At 41.1% G+C, this 17,071-nt stretch overlaps 1 protein-coding gene across 3 annotated transcripts in view; it reads right to left on the bottom strand.

Moving 5' to 3' along the window:
• SFMBT1 (Scm like with four mbt domains 1) overlaps window positions 1-17,071 on the bottom strand; it is a 77,148-nt gene that overhangs the window by 41,161 nt on the left and 18,916 nt on the right. The window contains exon 1 of one of the 3 annotated variants that reach the window (XM_081185141.1): window positions 2,751-2,895. The exons of 1 other annotated variant lie outside the window; for it this stretch is intronic. The gene's annotated coding sequence lies outside the window, so the exon portion shown is untranslated. Of the gene's footprint in view, window positions 1-2,394; window positions 2,691-2,750; window positions 2,896-17,071 lie in introns of those variants that run through there. One more of the 3 variants, XM_081185143.1, reaches the window with a different exon arrangement.

The raw sequence follows: 17,071 nt of genomic DNA, 5'->3' as shown, positions 1-17,071 counted from the left end.
AAAGATGGAAATATCTAGGGTGATATTCACCATAGAGTTAAGTAGTGCTCTGGGTTCTGTTGCACAATGGAACTTTTCCTCCCTTCCCCATGCACCCCCTGTATCTGTTCTGGGCTCCCCACAGCCTTCTGGGAGGCAGATTTGGGGATAGAGCAGGCCATGCAAGGGGGAGAAGGAGGGGGAAAGTCACATTGCACAAGCAGAAGTTGTTCTGCTCACACTTTTTAAAAAGTTGAATACTGCCTCTAGTCTAGCATTTTCTTATTTTCTGATTCACAACTTTGGTATAGCAAAAGGGCAACTGAGTATGTGGCTAAAGGCTAAATCTTATAAGCAAAGCAACATGCAGGACTGGATGTAGGACCTACTGCAGCAATGCAACATTCGCAATGATGCCTTCATTTGCCCTGAGCACAACAGCTTTGATTATCACTGAACAGACACGGGTGCAGGTATTTTGCAGCCCTGCACACAACACCCAATACAGCAAAGGAAAAGGTATGGAAAGCATCCCCAGAAGCATCGCTTACAACTAAAAATACAATGTCAGTGCCTAGAATTCGAAAGATGTTTCCAACCACACAAGGTACTCTTTCATCTTTGCAGCTATCTATGTACCTGGAAAACCAGGTTGCTTTGATTTTTCCCCTCTTCTGCTCGAACTTAACTACCTAATTGTCAGCCCAACTGAATAAATGAATTCAAGTTTCCCGAGACAGTTCTGTGTTAGGCTGATCATAGAGCAAACATGGGAAGTAATTACAGTGGCAATAATAAAAAGTAACCTCTCTCTTTTCAAGAGTGAACTTCAAGAAAGCAGAACGGATTTAAAAGTACTTAAAAGCAAGACTTGACCAAATGTGTTTTTAAGTTCTAAATTTTAACACCGACAATAATGTCACTTTGATATTTACACGCCACTATAAGTATGAATGAAATTATAGGTTTTTCATGGCAAAGCGTCGTGCTGTGAGCCTCTGACTAGAGTGCATTGAAAAGTTAACCCCGATAAAACTGACTACACATGCTAGTCTAGGTAAAAAAGAAAAGAAAAATCTTTATTTGGAATGTATATTATTGTGCACATTCTTGTTGCGTAGCAAAATAATCATTAATTACCATGAACAACAACAAGGCTAAAAAACTTAACCTAGAGGTATTACATGGAAACAGGTCTATGTTCCAAAAGACATAGCCAAAGATTCTAGGAATGGGTTTTTTCCCCACTAAGGCAAAAAGCAAAACTGATCTGTTTTCCTGTTACTCACAATACATATCTTGTAGATTCATCTCCTACGTACATCAGCAGATAATATGATTATTTTATAGTGTTTGCACCTAAATGTAGGACATTAATACAGCAACAACAACTTCCCATTACACTGTTCTGCATACTCCAACCCATATAATTTTACACCAGGTGTCTCCATATACAAGTTGCTGGATGATCGCTTGATGGGAAAGTTAAAACACATTTTGAGTGTTCCACTGGGAGTCTCAACTAGAGTTTACATTAGCTTCATAATCTTTCGAAAGAAAGAAAGAAAAATATGAGACTGGTTATATGGTATATTTGTGAACAAAACATTAATAGAAGGGTTCTGGGTTTTCTACTATTAAAATTAAAATTGGCCATTTAAACAGCTGGGCCTCAACGAATCTGGAAAGATTCCTGCATTTTATAATGGCAATAGTTTGTGTTGAGTCCTCTGTTCCCATACAGTTTGAAAGAGTTCTAGTTTATCATTTGTATTTGAAATACATTTTTAAAATGAGATTTGTAAAATGCATTAATAAAAAGAACTTTTTTTAAAAGTGCTATTCTAGAATTAGGTTATCATTTGAGAGCTGTCTCTCTCTCTTTAAACAGAAGTTGAGTCCTGAAAAGAACAGAGGAAGGAGAGCAATGAGACTGGGAGAGTAGCATGGGGGCAAGGGGGCTTTAACCCTTGGCCCATGCCAAGGTCCCAAGCCAAATCCCTGATTCAGATTAGGGGCACAGAAGGGGCATATAGTTAAAGCCCCTCCTCACTTATGATCCCAATGTGCCTCTCCCCACACGAATGATTAAAAACACACACAATATACTAGCTGACAAGGCCAAATGACATGAACACCACATCATCATGTTTGGTCGTCAGAAATGTTACACAGAAAGAAATAGTGGGTGGTTGTTACGCTTTTTCACCACAATAAGGAAGCAGACATAATCCTAAAAGCAGAGAGGTATCTCAAAAAGCACACAGAATACTTTATATTAGCTACTCTTACTTATTTCATAAAATCTATATCCCACTTGTCAAAAAAGCTCATGTTTACAAAAATAATAAAAATAAAAATTAGTAGAAACAAAGCATTCAAACAATTAAAACCAGCAATAAACTAAAAACACACCTGCATTCTAGATACCTGCATAATACTGTCTAAACACAAACAGAATATAGTGACGCCACCTTCCTGATATCACTGGGCAGGGAAACAAGTATTATGTGGCACCTGTTCCAGTTCCAGTTCCGCAGATCAAAGCAGTTGATATATTGGGCATATATTAATTGGGTAAAGAGAGCTTACACGTAAACTGGCCCCAAGTTGTAAAGGGCTTTGTATATTAATATTTATTTTTTAAAAATATTAGCAGGAGGTAGAGAGAAGTCCAGTTAATCAGTAGGGAAAGCAGGGTGGAATCTGAAATATGGACTCTTAAGAGGTGGAGATAAAAGGACAGCAGTATGTATAATGTGGAAAGATACCATGAGAAGCATCTTTCTATCTCTGAAGTCCTCCAGATGTTTGCCAAAGGCAAAGGACTCTTCATACAATGCAAATCCAGTCTCTCCCCTTGCAAATGATTCAACAGATCAGGGCGAAGGCAAGTCAAAGGCTTAAGAGTAGTGCATTTACTTGGGATGCTGGAATTCCCCAGAAAGGAAGAGCTAGAATGTTCTGTGACAGTTGACGGAGGCCAGGAATGGGGGAGGGGCATCTGGCTAGGAGCCTGGCGGATGCGGCTAAAATCCAGCTTATTTTCAGTGCCCTAGTAATCAGGCCCTGGTACAAATAAACCCAGCCTTGCCTGAACAAATCACACCCCTTTGGTTGTAATTTAAGCCTTGATCAATTTAAGTTTTTAAAAACACAGTCAGTATAGTCTAAAACGTGGGCACCTCATGTTTACTAACCAGCTCAGATGCCGTTTCAGTTGTCCACATTTCATAAGGTAGAGATGGGGAGACCAGTTTAGTTTTTATATAGAGAAATGTTTTAGCTGCTTTTCTATGTGCGATTGTTCTGTGTATGTTTTTATTGTAAATTGCTTAGGGATAGCTTATGGGAAGTAATTAAAAAATGAAATAAGTATTAAAAAGAAGAAGATTCTTGTGCAGAAGACACCCCTTAGCATTAAGCCCAGCAATTTGTGTTGACCATGACTACTAAATAGAGCTCAAAGTTCTTCCAGAGAAAAATCTTTAATTTCAGCAGCATAATTCAGGGTGGGGTAGGAGAGTAATTCTGCTGCTGCTATTGTTAAATAATCAAGTTCTATAGCTAGAAATCCTTGTTTAACTGCTGCATATCACCCAGACATCTACCAGTAGATCTGTATCCACCCCTCTCACCATCCCTGATTGAATTATGCTTACTTTAAGCAATTTGACATTGCTTTTTCTGTACAACTCTGAGGAATAAAATGCCTGAGTGTTGCTAACTTACTCAAAGTTGTCCTGGTATGCTACTGTGATTTTAATACTATGCCTAAGGTTTCTATGCAATTTTCAGCTCTTAGACTCAGAAGTCCTGATTTGCAGTTACTCTGAGCAGGAACGCAGCCCCAAAATAGAATTCCTTATTTAGGATTTTTTTAATGCAATGAATATAAAATAAAAGGAGGAAAAGGAGGAGAATCAAGATTAAAAACCGAGGCAGTATTTTATTCCTTAGTATGTATAGCTTTTATTTACACTGCAAGTTGGAGGAAGCTTATCCCATGGAAGAAAACCATTGTACTGTCCATGGACTGCAATACATTCTTGGTTTACTGTTTGCAAGATTCAACTTCCCCATCCCTTTATTTAAACATAAGAGCAATGGATAAATTGAAGCACTTCTTTAAAAAGACTTAAAATGAATGACTAGATTTTCAAAACTTTCAAGACTTTCAAATAATTTAAGCAGCTTCTGCTGAGTGCTTTACAGTCAAATATCTGAACATTCATTTAGCCAGCTAAATGCTGGCTTTAGATTTTAAATGCCAGGCTCCCTGTTTTTGAACACATGTTCCTCAACAATGAAGGGGGAAAAATACTGAGTACATTTATGGTCCATTTCTGCAGTTTTAGTGTTTATTTCAAATTGATGTTCCTGAACAGGAAATGTTCTTCAAATTATATCCTCATCTCATTCTGCTATTTATTCCTACAGCACTAAGGCACCACTCAGGTGTAACCCTGCTGCTATGAAAATGCTGCAACACTGCAAAAATAATTTAGGGAAGGAAATCGCCAAAGAACTTGTTAGGCAAGCAATTCCATTACTCATAGCTAAAATGGAATCGGGAAGAACAAATGTTAGATAAAACCCTTGCAAAACAAGGTGCTCTTTGAAGGTTTTTAATGGGGCTGGCAACTCTGTAGTTGCCGCATTTACTACCAGACACATATTTTGTATAAAAGATAGGTTCCAGCAAACACAACAGTAAGCACTTTAGAAATCAAAATGGCAAAGATTGCAGTCAGTTTTATCACAGCAAATTATAAGCAGATATACAAGTGGGAGGAGGTAGCAACCGCGTGGAAACACCGTAACAGACAGGCCTTCTAAAAATGTGAAAGGTTATGCTGATTTGAATGGAAAACATAAGCAGCAGCAGAAATGAGGAAAAGGACCAAATACTTGATTCAGGTCTGTTGTATTGGGGGGAGGGGGGAGTTAGAGTTCCAGGGAACTTGAACTCAATTTGATGTCATTTGGTTCTGTAACTGTGCAGAGTATCTGGAACCAAAGATTAAATGGCTTCACATTTTCCCTGCAGCTGATGAAATTCTGTGGGCAATCCATTCTGACTGCAGTATTCGATCACTCCCTCTACCCTGCATTTTTAACTTTAGATATGATATAAATTTTTCATTGCTTCTTACAACTGAAGCTAGACTTTAGCCTATCAAGTTAGTCCCCCTGAAGACAAGCTCTGTTACTCGTGTAAATAATTACTGGGTAAACTTGGAAATAGGGGGCTGAGTAGATTTTAACTGATACAATGTCATAGGAAAATAGGCGAGGAGAGAAGAAACAGTGAGATCTGTACTACTGGAAATCCCCTTTAAAAAGGCCAGAGCGTTTTAACTGACTGCATGGTGACTGTTAAATTTAACCATGAGCTGGGCTGGAGACAACAGAGTGTGACCTTCTTGTGGGCCCTAGACCTAGTCATTCAGAAAGTTGGCAAGGCATGCACAGAACCTTCTACTCAAAAGATTATGTCACATCTCTGTAGAAAGCAGTGGACATGCATTTTTATCATCACAAGTTAGAAGGCAGACAATAAAAAATTCCTTTTCCAACTTGTTCAGGACACCTTGATTTACTTTCAAACTGACCTAACATGGGAATCCCCCTCGTCATTATATTTGGCTTGCCTACTTCCATTCCCTAGTTCTGTTTAGCTTCAGGATCTATTTACATCACCACTTATCACAAGATTGCAAGCACTTCGGTTAAAAAAAGATCTCCTCCCCCAAATTAACAAGTTGGATGGTAACTGATGTTAGTCATACTCAGAGTAGACACACTGAAATCAATAAACTTCTTCCAAGCTGCTGGAAAACAGCTGGCACCATATAAGGGGCATTCAAAAATACCCATTCGCCACACAAAAACAGATACATTACAGTCATCTGATAGTGACATGACCATGTTGAAAGCAAACATGTGAAACGTGTACTCAAATGTTCTAAATTTACTGAAAGAAAGTTGAAAAGACAGAAAACTATTTTTGTTAGCTGCCTTAGTGGTTCTGAAAAGCTCCAAGTAAGTCACAGGAATTCCACCCCGCCCCCAGCGCGATCATTTCTGTCATTTGATTTACAAAGCTCTGCCCTTTATTTATAGATGTGGTATTTGCTCCATAATAACTGATTAGTAAAGGCTGCAAATGAGCATCACTGTGTGCACGTGTGAGAGATGCACAATGAGACAGCAGTATCAAAAGCTGGATTTAAATAATATTCAAATAGGGCAATCTGCACACCCTCCCCCACCCTCATTCTTCACCTGAATTTTAATTCTGCAGCACTTGCAATTTTATGCATTGTGTCAGTACAAGAGAAAGTGAATGCAAACTACTTCTGGGCACATTCATTTTTTATCAGCCATACATGTCAACAAACTAAGAAAGGTCAAAATGATCAGTGTTATCCTTACCATTTTTAAAATAAATAAATAAAATTATATCCTGCCCTTTCTTCCAAGGGAGCCTAGAGCAGCAAACAATTCTTTGATAATAAAAAAAGCCCAAGCAAACAATTAAAAAGTATAAAAATGTATTTAAAACATTTAAAAGTGGTTAAGGCTACACCTAAAAACAATTAAGCACTTAAAACAAATTTAAAAACAAGTGTAACTCAATCATGTGTCAGGATAGGACAGCTGAAACAGAAATGTTTTCAGCAAGCTTTTCAAAGAGTAGTTTGGCCATCAACTATTCTGTAATATTGAAGGAAGAAAAATTAAAGGTGCAACAAAATGGCATATAGCTTACTGGTCAGTACTATAGTAACAGGGAGAAGTGCATTCTGGGTCATTGCGCTTGTTGGCGGAGTGTGCAAAAGCCCAGCAGGCCCGGCCCCCATTCCACCACCTTCCAGGTCCAAAATGACCCACCTCAACTGAACACACACGAAATGGTCTCCGCCTGCATACATAGGCCCATGCAATCAGTACCATGTTGCTAGCCAGTTGCGGTTGAGGTTCTTTAAAAATTATGCACAGCAATGCAACTGCTAGTGCAATTGCTGTTTCATGACAACATTGTAAGCTGTCATACACCAAGTCAGATCGCTGGCCATCTAGCTCACTATTATCCCCAGAGGTCACCAGCATCTCTCCAGGGTTTCAGACATGATACTAAACCTGGGACCTGACATAGCATGTGCCCTACCACTAAAATAAGCCTTTCACCCAATAAAGCTACATTAGAACCGCAACAGCCCCATGTCATACCCATACCACCACATCTTGTTGCACATGAATTGAATCATAGAATCATAGAATCATAGAATCATAGAGTTGGAAGAGACCACAAGGGCCATCGAGTCCAACCCCCTGCCAAGCAGGAAACACCATCAGAGCACTCCTGACATATGGTTGTCAAGCCTCTGCTTAAAGACCTCCAAAGTTGGAGACTCCACCACACTCCTTGGCAGCAAATTCCACTGTCGAACAGCTCTTACTGTCAGGAAGTTCTTCCTAATGTTTAGGTGGAATCTTCTTTCTTGTAGTTTGGATCCATTGCTCCGTGTCCGCTTCTCTGGAGCAGCAGAAAACAACCTTTCTCCCTCCTCTATGTGACATCCTTTTATATATTTGAACATGGCTATCATATCACCCCTTAACCTCCTCTTCTCCAGGCTAAACATGCCCAGTTCCCTTAGCCGTTCCTCATAAGGCATCGTTTCCAGGCCTTTGACCATTTTGGTTGCCCTCCTCTGGACACGTTCCAGTTTGTCAGTGTCCTTCTTGAACTGTGGTGCCCAGAACTGGACACAGTACTCCAGGTGTGGTCTGACCAGAGCAGAATACAGTGGCACTATTACTTCTCTTGATCTAGATGCTATACTCCTATTGATGCAGCCCAGAATTGCATTGGCTTTTTTAGCTGCCGCGTCACACTGTTGGCTCATGTCAAGTTTGTGGTCAACCAAGACTCCTAGATCCTTTTCACATGTACTGCTCTCAAGCCAGGTGTCACCCATCTTGTATTTGTGCCTCTCATTTTTTTTGCCCAAGTGCAATACTTTACATTTCTCCCTGTTAAAATTCATCTTGTTTGTTTTTGCCCAGTTCTCTAATCTGTCAAGGTCGTTTTGAAGTGTGATCCTGTCCTCTGGGGTGTTAGCCACCCCTCCCAGTTTGGTGTCATCTGCAAATTTGATCAGGATGCCCTTGAGTCCATCATCCAAGTCGTTGATAAAGATGTTGAATAAGACCGGGCCCAAGACAGAACCTTGTGGCACCCCACTAGTCACTCTTCTCCAGGATGAAGAGGAACCATTGATGAGCACCCTTTGGGTTCGGTCAGTCAGCCAGTTACAAATCCACTGAGTGGTAGCATAGTCAAGACCGCATTTTACCAGCTTCTTTACAAGAATATCATGGGGCACCTTGTCAAATGCCTTGCTGAAATCGAGGTAGGCTACATCCACTGCGTTCCCTTCATCTACCAGGCTTGTAATTCTGTCAAAAAACGAGATCAGGTTAGTCTGACATGACTTATTTTTCAGAAATCCATGCTGACTATTGGTGATCACAGCATTCCTTTCTAGGTGCTCACAGACTGTTTGCTTAATGATCTGCTCCAGAATCTTCCCTGGTATTGATGTCAGACTGACTGGGCGGTAATTATTTGGGTCCTCTCTTTTCCCCTTTTTGAAAATAGGGACAACATTTGCCCTCCTCCAGTCTGCCGGGACTTCGCCTGTTCTCCAGGAATTCTCAAAGATGACTGCCAGTGGTTCTGAGATCACATCTGCCAGTTCTTTTAATACTCTTGGATGCAGTTCATCTGGCCCTGGAGACTTGAATACATCTAGACTAGCCAAATATTCTTGTACTATCTCCTTAGTTATTCTGGGCTGTGTTTGCTTTGCTGAATCATTTGCTCCAAATTCTTCAGGTCGGGCATTGTTTTTGTCCATGTTTCTCTCTAGCTTCTTTGTGGCTCACCTTCATACATTGGATGAAAATATATACACATACAAAGATACAGTTGCAACAAGGGAAGAAGCTAGGCTTTGGGCCTTATCCGTAAGCAAACCTATTCATGAATGACACCTTGCTCCAAAACTCCTCATGACCACTCTGAAGAGCTTCACTCGCCCATGACTACTTTCTGAACATGACGCTAAAGATAAGAGTAAGTGTCCCCTCCCACAGAGTTGGTCCAGGAGGATACCACGGTCAATGATGTTAAAAGCCACTTGAGGGGTCAAGCAGAAATAATACGGTTGCACTCCCTGGCTCTCTCTTTCTCAAGAAAGCTCATCCATCTGGTGGACCAATGCCAGGTCTGTTCCCATATTGTAGTGGACCTAGGTAATCAGTCTCATCCAAGAATACTTGCTGTTGCTTCATAACCATCCTTTCACCAAGAAAGGGGTTTTGGTGACCACCCTATAGTAATTACACTCCATTGGGTCTAGAGCAGGCTTCCTCAACCTCGGCCCTCCAGATGTTCTGAGACTACAATTCCCAGCATCCCTGACCACTAGTCCTGCTAGCTAGGGATCATGGGAGTTGTAGGCCAAAAACACCTGGAGGTCTAGAGTGAGCTTTTAAAGAAGTGAACACTACACAGCCTCTTTAAGGACAAAGGCAAACTCCCATCATGCAGGGCTGTGTTTATCACCCATTCCGTCACCCCACTCCGACTAGCTTTCATAAGGCAAGATGGACAAGCGTCTAACTTGCAGGTGGTCAAATACATCACTGCAAGTATCCCGTCCACATCATCAGGGCACATTAACTGGAACTGATCCCACAATGCTGGCCTCGACATTGCATTGGACCTTGGCTGGCACTGCCACAACACCAGCATCTAAATCACTGCAGAGTCGAGTGACTGTATCCTGAAAGAGTTTAGCCATGTGCCCCAGAGTTTGCCCCCTGGGTCAAGGTAAGCAATCTCCCAGCCACACAATGCAACTCCACCAAGCAGTTCCTTGAGAATGCTATGGAGACACAGCCTCCCACAGCCACTTAGTAGGCTTGATTATGAGCCTGAAGATGTACTCAGTTGGCTCCGCAGCAAGATCCACTTCACTTATACTCCAGCCTGGCAGGTATTGCAACTTTTGAGGCACTTTCACACTCATGCTGTTGGGAGCGTTTCAATCCGAAACACTCGCATCGACATCAGATGAGCATTATTCCTTTCTATGACATGCTTCTGACACTTTTATGAACACTCTTAAGAGCTGTTGTCATTAAATTGTCAGGCAAGTGTTAGGAAGAGTGCAATGTTCACATGACCACCTCAACCCAGGCTGCAGGCTTTCAACTGCCATTCATGTCAACATCTTAATGCCTACACTTGCAATTCCCCCCACCCCCACCCTGCAAATATACAATGGCAGAGAGGAACACCAAATACTGGAAGAGAAATGAAAGCCTACCTAAAGCCTGAAAATAATTCATTGTGAAGTCATGATTACTAGACTTGCCAATATAAATTTCTGAGGTTAAACACAGTTCCTCCAACAGGTGGCAAAGTAAGAGATAACTTTGGAAAAGATGGGATGAGGTAAGGCTTGAGCCCCATATATGAAACTTTCCTGGGTGAAGGCTATGAAACAGGAGCATGAGTACTGGCTTGATGCAGTATTTTTTCCCCCTTAAGACAAAAGACAAGACTAGTAGCAACAGAGTTGGTAAGATTTTCCTTTCCCTAGCATAGGTGGGGTCAAGTGGGGTGCACAATGTTGTGGCATCTTTTTGAGTGTGGGTCCCAAACCTTAATGCTTTGTATTTAATATATTATTTTACCAGTACATTGCTTCCTCTATGATGCTGTCCCTCTTTAGGCTCCTAGAAAGCCAATCGATAGGTGTGTTTTCATTTATTTGTATTTACTTCAACAGTTTATATATTGCTTAATTACCACAGTCTCTAAGCAATTCACAAGAAAGGCTTAATTAGATTGCAACCGGGCAGATAGTAGAGGGTGTACATATTCCAGAGACCCCAAACCTGCTAAATAGGAAACACTCTTGTGGTCTATGTTTAATAGAGAACGGCCAGTGGAAGCTTGCTGCTTTCCAGACCTTTCTGACTACGTATTAGCTTTCCTTTCCAGACAAACTGGAGACATTTGGAAGCAAGGTGCTGGGGGAGACACTTGAATGGCAGGGGGTTGTGCTTCCTTGGCCACAGTGCACCTTGTTCTATCAAAGAGGTATTTTAAGAGTGAATGTTCTATACTCAGTGTTAGGGTTGATATAGAGTGCATTCCTCTGTCAGGTACAGCAAACCTGAAAATGCCATGCAGACATTTACTAACAGCCCTAGCTGGGCAGACACTAATTTATACTGGTGCAAAGTATAGACTGATTTTCAGTGTTTTGCACTGTGCCCCACTAGATCCAGATTAGCAGCACTCACTTCTTTTTATTACAGTTTGTTAACTGCAATGCTCAGAATAACAAAGAATTTTAAATGTCCTTTATCAATGTTATGTTGAGATGGGTCAGTCCTCAAAGCTCAAGAAGAGCTTCATCTCCTCTCTAGTTAGTTGTTGTTGTTTAGTCGTTTAGTTGTGTCCGACTCTTCGTGACCCCATGGACCAGAGCACGCCAGGCACTTCTGTCTTCCACTGCCTCCCGCAGTTTGGTCAAACTCATGCTGGTAGCTTCGAGAACACTATCCAACCATCTCGTCCTCTGTCGTCCCCTTCTTCTTGTGCCCTCAATCTTTCCCAACATCAGAGTCTTTTCCAGGGAGTCTTCTGATGTTGGGATAGAAATCTACAATGAACAGAAAATGCAATTCGTCCAGAGATCTCTTTTCATCATTCTCAATGGAGTGGGGAAAGAAAGATACTGAGGGAAGGGTTCCATACAGTCTATAAACAGCTCTGATCCCTTACACAACATGTGCATGTGCTGCCTATCAGTTGTCCATTTGCCTGATCAGGCACCGCATGAGTGATTAAGCATTACAGCAGGCAAGCTTAACCTTTCTCAGGCCAAGGGCCACATGGAGGGAATGTCAAGGTGCTGAATGTCAAAATAGGCATGGCCATTTTTTTTTAAAAAAAAAAGACAAATGGGGGCAAGGCTGGGAGACACACACAATACAGTGGTACCTCGGGTTACAAACGCTTCAGATTACATACGCTTCAGGTTACAGACTCTGCTAACCCAGAAATAGTGCTTCAGGTTAAGAACCTTGCTTCAGGATGAGAACAGAAATTGTGCTCTGGTGGCGTGGCAGCAGTGGGAGGTCCCATTAGCTAAAGTGGTGCTTCAGGTTAAGAACAGTTTCAGGTTAAGAACAGACCTCCGGAACGAATTAAGTACTTAACCCGAGGTACCACTGTATTTTGGTTTCACAGTGGAGTATCCATGGAACCAGTCAGTTAAAAAACCAAACCCCTAGGTTTTTTTTTAAAGAAAACAAGCCTGAAGACTATACTTTTTTCTATAGCTTACAAATTCTACTACCCATCCAGAGCCTAGAATAACTATTTGCATGTTGTTAGTGATTTTTAAAAATGTTTTATTTATAAATTTACCAAATTACAGGAAAAAAAGAAAAAGAACATTTTAAAAATTCTTTGGCAAGTTGTTAGTGATATATTGTGCAGTTGTTCTGACAATAATAAATGCCAGAAATAGCAGCTCCTGTTAAATGAAGCTATTACTATTTTTTGAAAAAGAAGAAAAAAGCAGCAGCAGCACAATGGATATTTCCCCATCGTTCCTGCTATACGCTTGTACAAAAATGGCACTGGTTAACACGATCAATTCCTCACAAAACTTTAAAAAATGAAGTTGCTTGTGTTTTTTAACACACACACACAGACAAGGCTTTATGTATGGCTCTCTGTACAGCCTGTGCATTAAGTCTAGGAAGCATAATTGAGAAATGAAGTACTGCCTAAGCATTAAATGGCTTTGAGTGACATGCTGTAGTTTGTTTAAAGTTGTGTGACTAAAATAAGTCTTCTGATCTGTAAACTGCAACAGCCATAGAGCTGCTTTAAAATTGGAATCTTTAAGATGTGCAAGAGCCAAGAAATAAAGTCTCGGCTCAATATGACAAAGCTGGAGTTGCTCCCAATCGCACCAATTAATAAAGTAGAGTACTTTAGATAGAAGGCAGCAGAATTTAGATAGAAGGCAGCCTTTCAGCAGCCAACAAGCCATCCACCAGCAGCTCTGCAATTTTCTTTCAGCTGTATGGGGTCCTCTGTGGGGACTTGCTTTATCAAAACTAGAAATACATTGGAACTGCCCTCCGTTTACTGTTCCATCAAGGAATGAGGAGGTAAAAAAAGAGATGGGGATATAGGATGGGAGATGCAGCAAGTCTAATAAAAGCTGGCTAATGTCTGGTTTCCGTACGTGCAGGGCATGGAAAGAGTGCAGCTGATTTTGGTGGCGCAGGCGTGGAACTCTGCACACAACTTTGCATTGACTCCTCAAAATGAGCTTCCAGCTTTAGTAGCTTCCAACCAAGGAGTTATGGATTATCTATAATGCACCATTGTCCTAGAGCAGGCATGTCCAACAGGTAGATCGTGATCTACCGGTAGATCACTGGACATCTGCGGTAGATCACTAGTAGATCACTGGCTCCCCCCAAAGAAGCTGAACAACTGTGGCTCCCCTAAAGAAAGCTCAACATTTTACCTCCTCCCTGAAAAAACTCAACAACTTTGACCCGAACCCCCAAAAAGGGAGTAGATCACTGCCAGTTTTTAACTCTGTGAGTAGATCACAGTCTCTTGGGAGTTGGCCACCCCTGTCCTAGAGTAACAATCCCTTTACAGCACTTTAGCTGCTGGTTTGTTTAATTAAAGGAGGGAAGTTGCAAGTTAGTGAGGGCCTCAAGTCAACTCTTCCTCCTCTTGAGATAAGCAAAGTTTTAGCTTTGTCCCAACAACAACAGAAATCATTAGCCTGATGAGCACAGCCTAGTGCTTCTAGCAGCCTCACCAGTAAAACAGATTATTGTAGAATCCCTTAATTAATTCATTTTATCCCACCAGCAACAGCCATGTACAATGATGAGATCCAGCATAAGGGCACAGTGAACTGTGAATGCCTCATGAGAGCAACCATGCCTATTCAACCAACACCCTAGGATTCTCCACCATTGTAAAAACATGGGCTGCTTGTTCACAAGGCAATTCTGAACTACAGTGGTACCCTGGTTCTCGAACTTAATCCGTTCTGGGAGTCCATTCAACTCCTGAAACCGTTCGAAAACCAAGGCACGGCTTCCGATTGGCTGCAGGAGCATTGGACGTTTGGCTTCCGAAAACTGTTCACAAACCGGAACACTTACTTCCAGGTTTGCAGCGTTCGGGAGCTGATATGTTCAACAACTAAGCCGTTTGGGAACCAAGGTACCACTGTACTAGTTTAATTAACAATTGCTTAAACAGATCCTTACATGCAAACCCTACAATGAAGAGGACAGGAGCCCTCCTGAAATTGTCAGCTATTGGCGTGAAAGAACAAAAGTCCCTAACCATCATACTATAAAAGGAGTTTCAGATGTTTAGCATTAATATATTGGAAGTATATTCCTCTGGTTTGGGAAAGTATAGCTATAAAATGAAAGAAGGAACTAGAGTTATATTATAAATGAAACTAAATTAGACTAGCAAAGAGCTATTCTCAAAGCACTTTTGCTGTATAAACACCTCCATCTTATTCAATGGCCTGGTTTACACACCACACTAAGCCAAGTCAAGCATGAAGAACACCTGTCCCTAAAGTATATTTTTGGTCTACAATTTTCTTGCCGTGGCAAGTACTTAGTCTTAGGCTTCTTCCCAACTCTAGCCGAGGGGGGGGGGGGCTTTCAATTTGTCTCTGGCCCCAAAGTTGTGGTAAGGAAGCCTAGGATTTGCTTATGGGTTCTGCCAAACCCAGAACCAAAGCAAGTCTCTACACTCCTTCCAGCTTTAAGATGGAGGGGAATTGGGACTTTTTTCAGATTGCATCAAATCTACCACTTCCCATCTTATCAGGCTAGAGCAGGGAGCAGGGGTTAGTCTTTGATCTCATGCTGTGTTTTGGAGATGAAGGACAAAGTCAGAGACAAGACCCACATATGGGTAGGCATATTTTTTTGGGTTAGCCACCAAGGGTAGGCAACATATGTGTACCTCCATATTTGTTACTTAGAAATGACAATCTAATTAATCATTAGATAGCCATTAAAAAGGTAGCCAGTCTCTACTGCAAGTGACAACAGACCAGTATTTTCACCTTTCTTAAGTGTTATGACTATTGGCACATGTGTATAAAGATGTTAGTGGTGTCACAATCATCCAAATTTGTACAGGAAGCCAATACCACAGTATGTCCTTTCATGTTCTTCCTCCCAAGTTCTTTGTGTACTCTTTCCATGAGTGCAGACAGATTTCTGGTAGTAATGCCGACAGTGCTATGTTCAAATAATCACTACTTATCAATACGTACATGTGTGTGTGTGTCTTCACAACTTGAGAAGACTTACAATTCAACACCTAAAATTACATGATAAAAAAGGAAACCCAAACTGCAAGAAAATATAAGACCGACAGCTACAATTTAAAAATCCCAATATTTCAACTCAGCAAATTTGACACATCTTCCTTCATGCTCACCCATGTGACAGGGAGAGAGGCTCATATCCATACCCAAGTAACAGAGTGAAAACAGTGCATCAAAAGATGCAATTTTTACAGATGAAGAGAGATCAAATGGAAACAGCAGTGTTAGAAGCTCCTCTACCAACAATGGCACAATGACAGGCGAGGCTTCCTCATCCGCCAGAATTTAACATCGCATACAAAGCCAGTGATTAAAAAGTAACACAGCTTACATTTGAACTTCGATCATTTGCAGCTACACTTACTGCTGGCATCTGTTCTCACAAGCAATGTGCTTTTCTTTTCTTTTTTACTGTGGAAGTCCAAACCACCAGCAGCTATTTAAAATACCCATATATTTTTAAGCAAGTTAAAATAGGAATCCCTGGTATATTAAGGAATTAGCAATTTCAGGTGGGACCGCTGGGCTCTATGCTACCTTTAGCCTTCAAAATTGTTACCTAGGCTTATTCATATTCCTACCCTGCAGGGGTTGAACTAGGTGACCCATTGCGTCCCTTCCAACTCAATTCTGATAGAGGTAACTCATTTAAAAGAATTACAGGAAACACAAAGCTACTTCTGCGGTAATCGCAGAACATGTTTTTCCACAATTATCCTAATTCTGTTTTCTTTGGAGTGTGAACACACATAGATTTCTAGAATTGGAAAGGACTGTCTAGTCCAAAAACCTGCAATGCAGGAATCTTTTTGCCCAATGTGGGGCTTGAACCCACAACCCTGAGATTAAAAATCTCATGCTTTACTGACTGAGCTATCCAGTATTGGTAACTCACCATCACAGCAAATACAGTATACTGAAGGCAGTCACTGTTAACATCCTGCTACAAATGCCAAGATGACCAGGTATGAAGGTGTGATAAAATTCTCCTTACAGGTAAACCAACTTACCTACTATTTACATACTCGTGGTGCTAAATTATCACTTTGTTAATTGACTGTCTGTACTCTTGAAACTGTAAAATCAAGAACACAAGACAGCAAGCTCTCTCTTTTCAAAAAAAAGCAAAAATGGAAGAGTGAAGATTTGTAATTGAAAAAATATGCTTGCATACACTTTCAATGAAATTAGGGAGGACAGAAAAAAGTTATTGCCACCCTCACCCAAGACTTCCCTTGAGGATTTAGAGACTCTATGAAGAAAAAAAGGAGACGCCCCCTTCACCAAGATAAAAGCTGTTAAGCATACTGTGCCCCTTTCGAAGAGGTGGCCCTCGTGACTGCCCTCCGCTTCTCCTGCCCTTCCCCACCATCAGCCTCTCTTTGTCTTTCTCTCTTACATGCGCTGGTGCCAAAAGAATCATCTCCAAATAATTATTCTTTGGAGCTCTAATTTTAGCAGCATGTTCATCATTCTCAGTAAACACAATTAAAGGAAATTGAAACAGAAAGAGGACATTTTTAGATGGCTGGAAAAAATGTGTTTCTAGGTCTACAGTGGTACCTCTGGTTCCAAACCTAAGTCATTCCGGA

This window comes from Podarcis bocagei (genome assembly GCF_964188305.1).
Source record: "Podarcis bocagei genome assembly, chromosome: 2".
NCBI classification, from domain to species: Eukaryota; Metazoa; Chordata; class Lepidosauria; order Squamata; family Lacertidae; genus Podarcis; species Podarcis bocagei.
The sequence above is the reverse complement of the archived record's forward strand: the minus strand, read 5'-3'. Positions and strand labels throughout refer to the sequence as shown.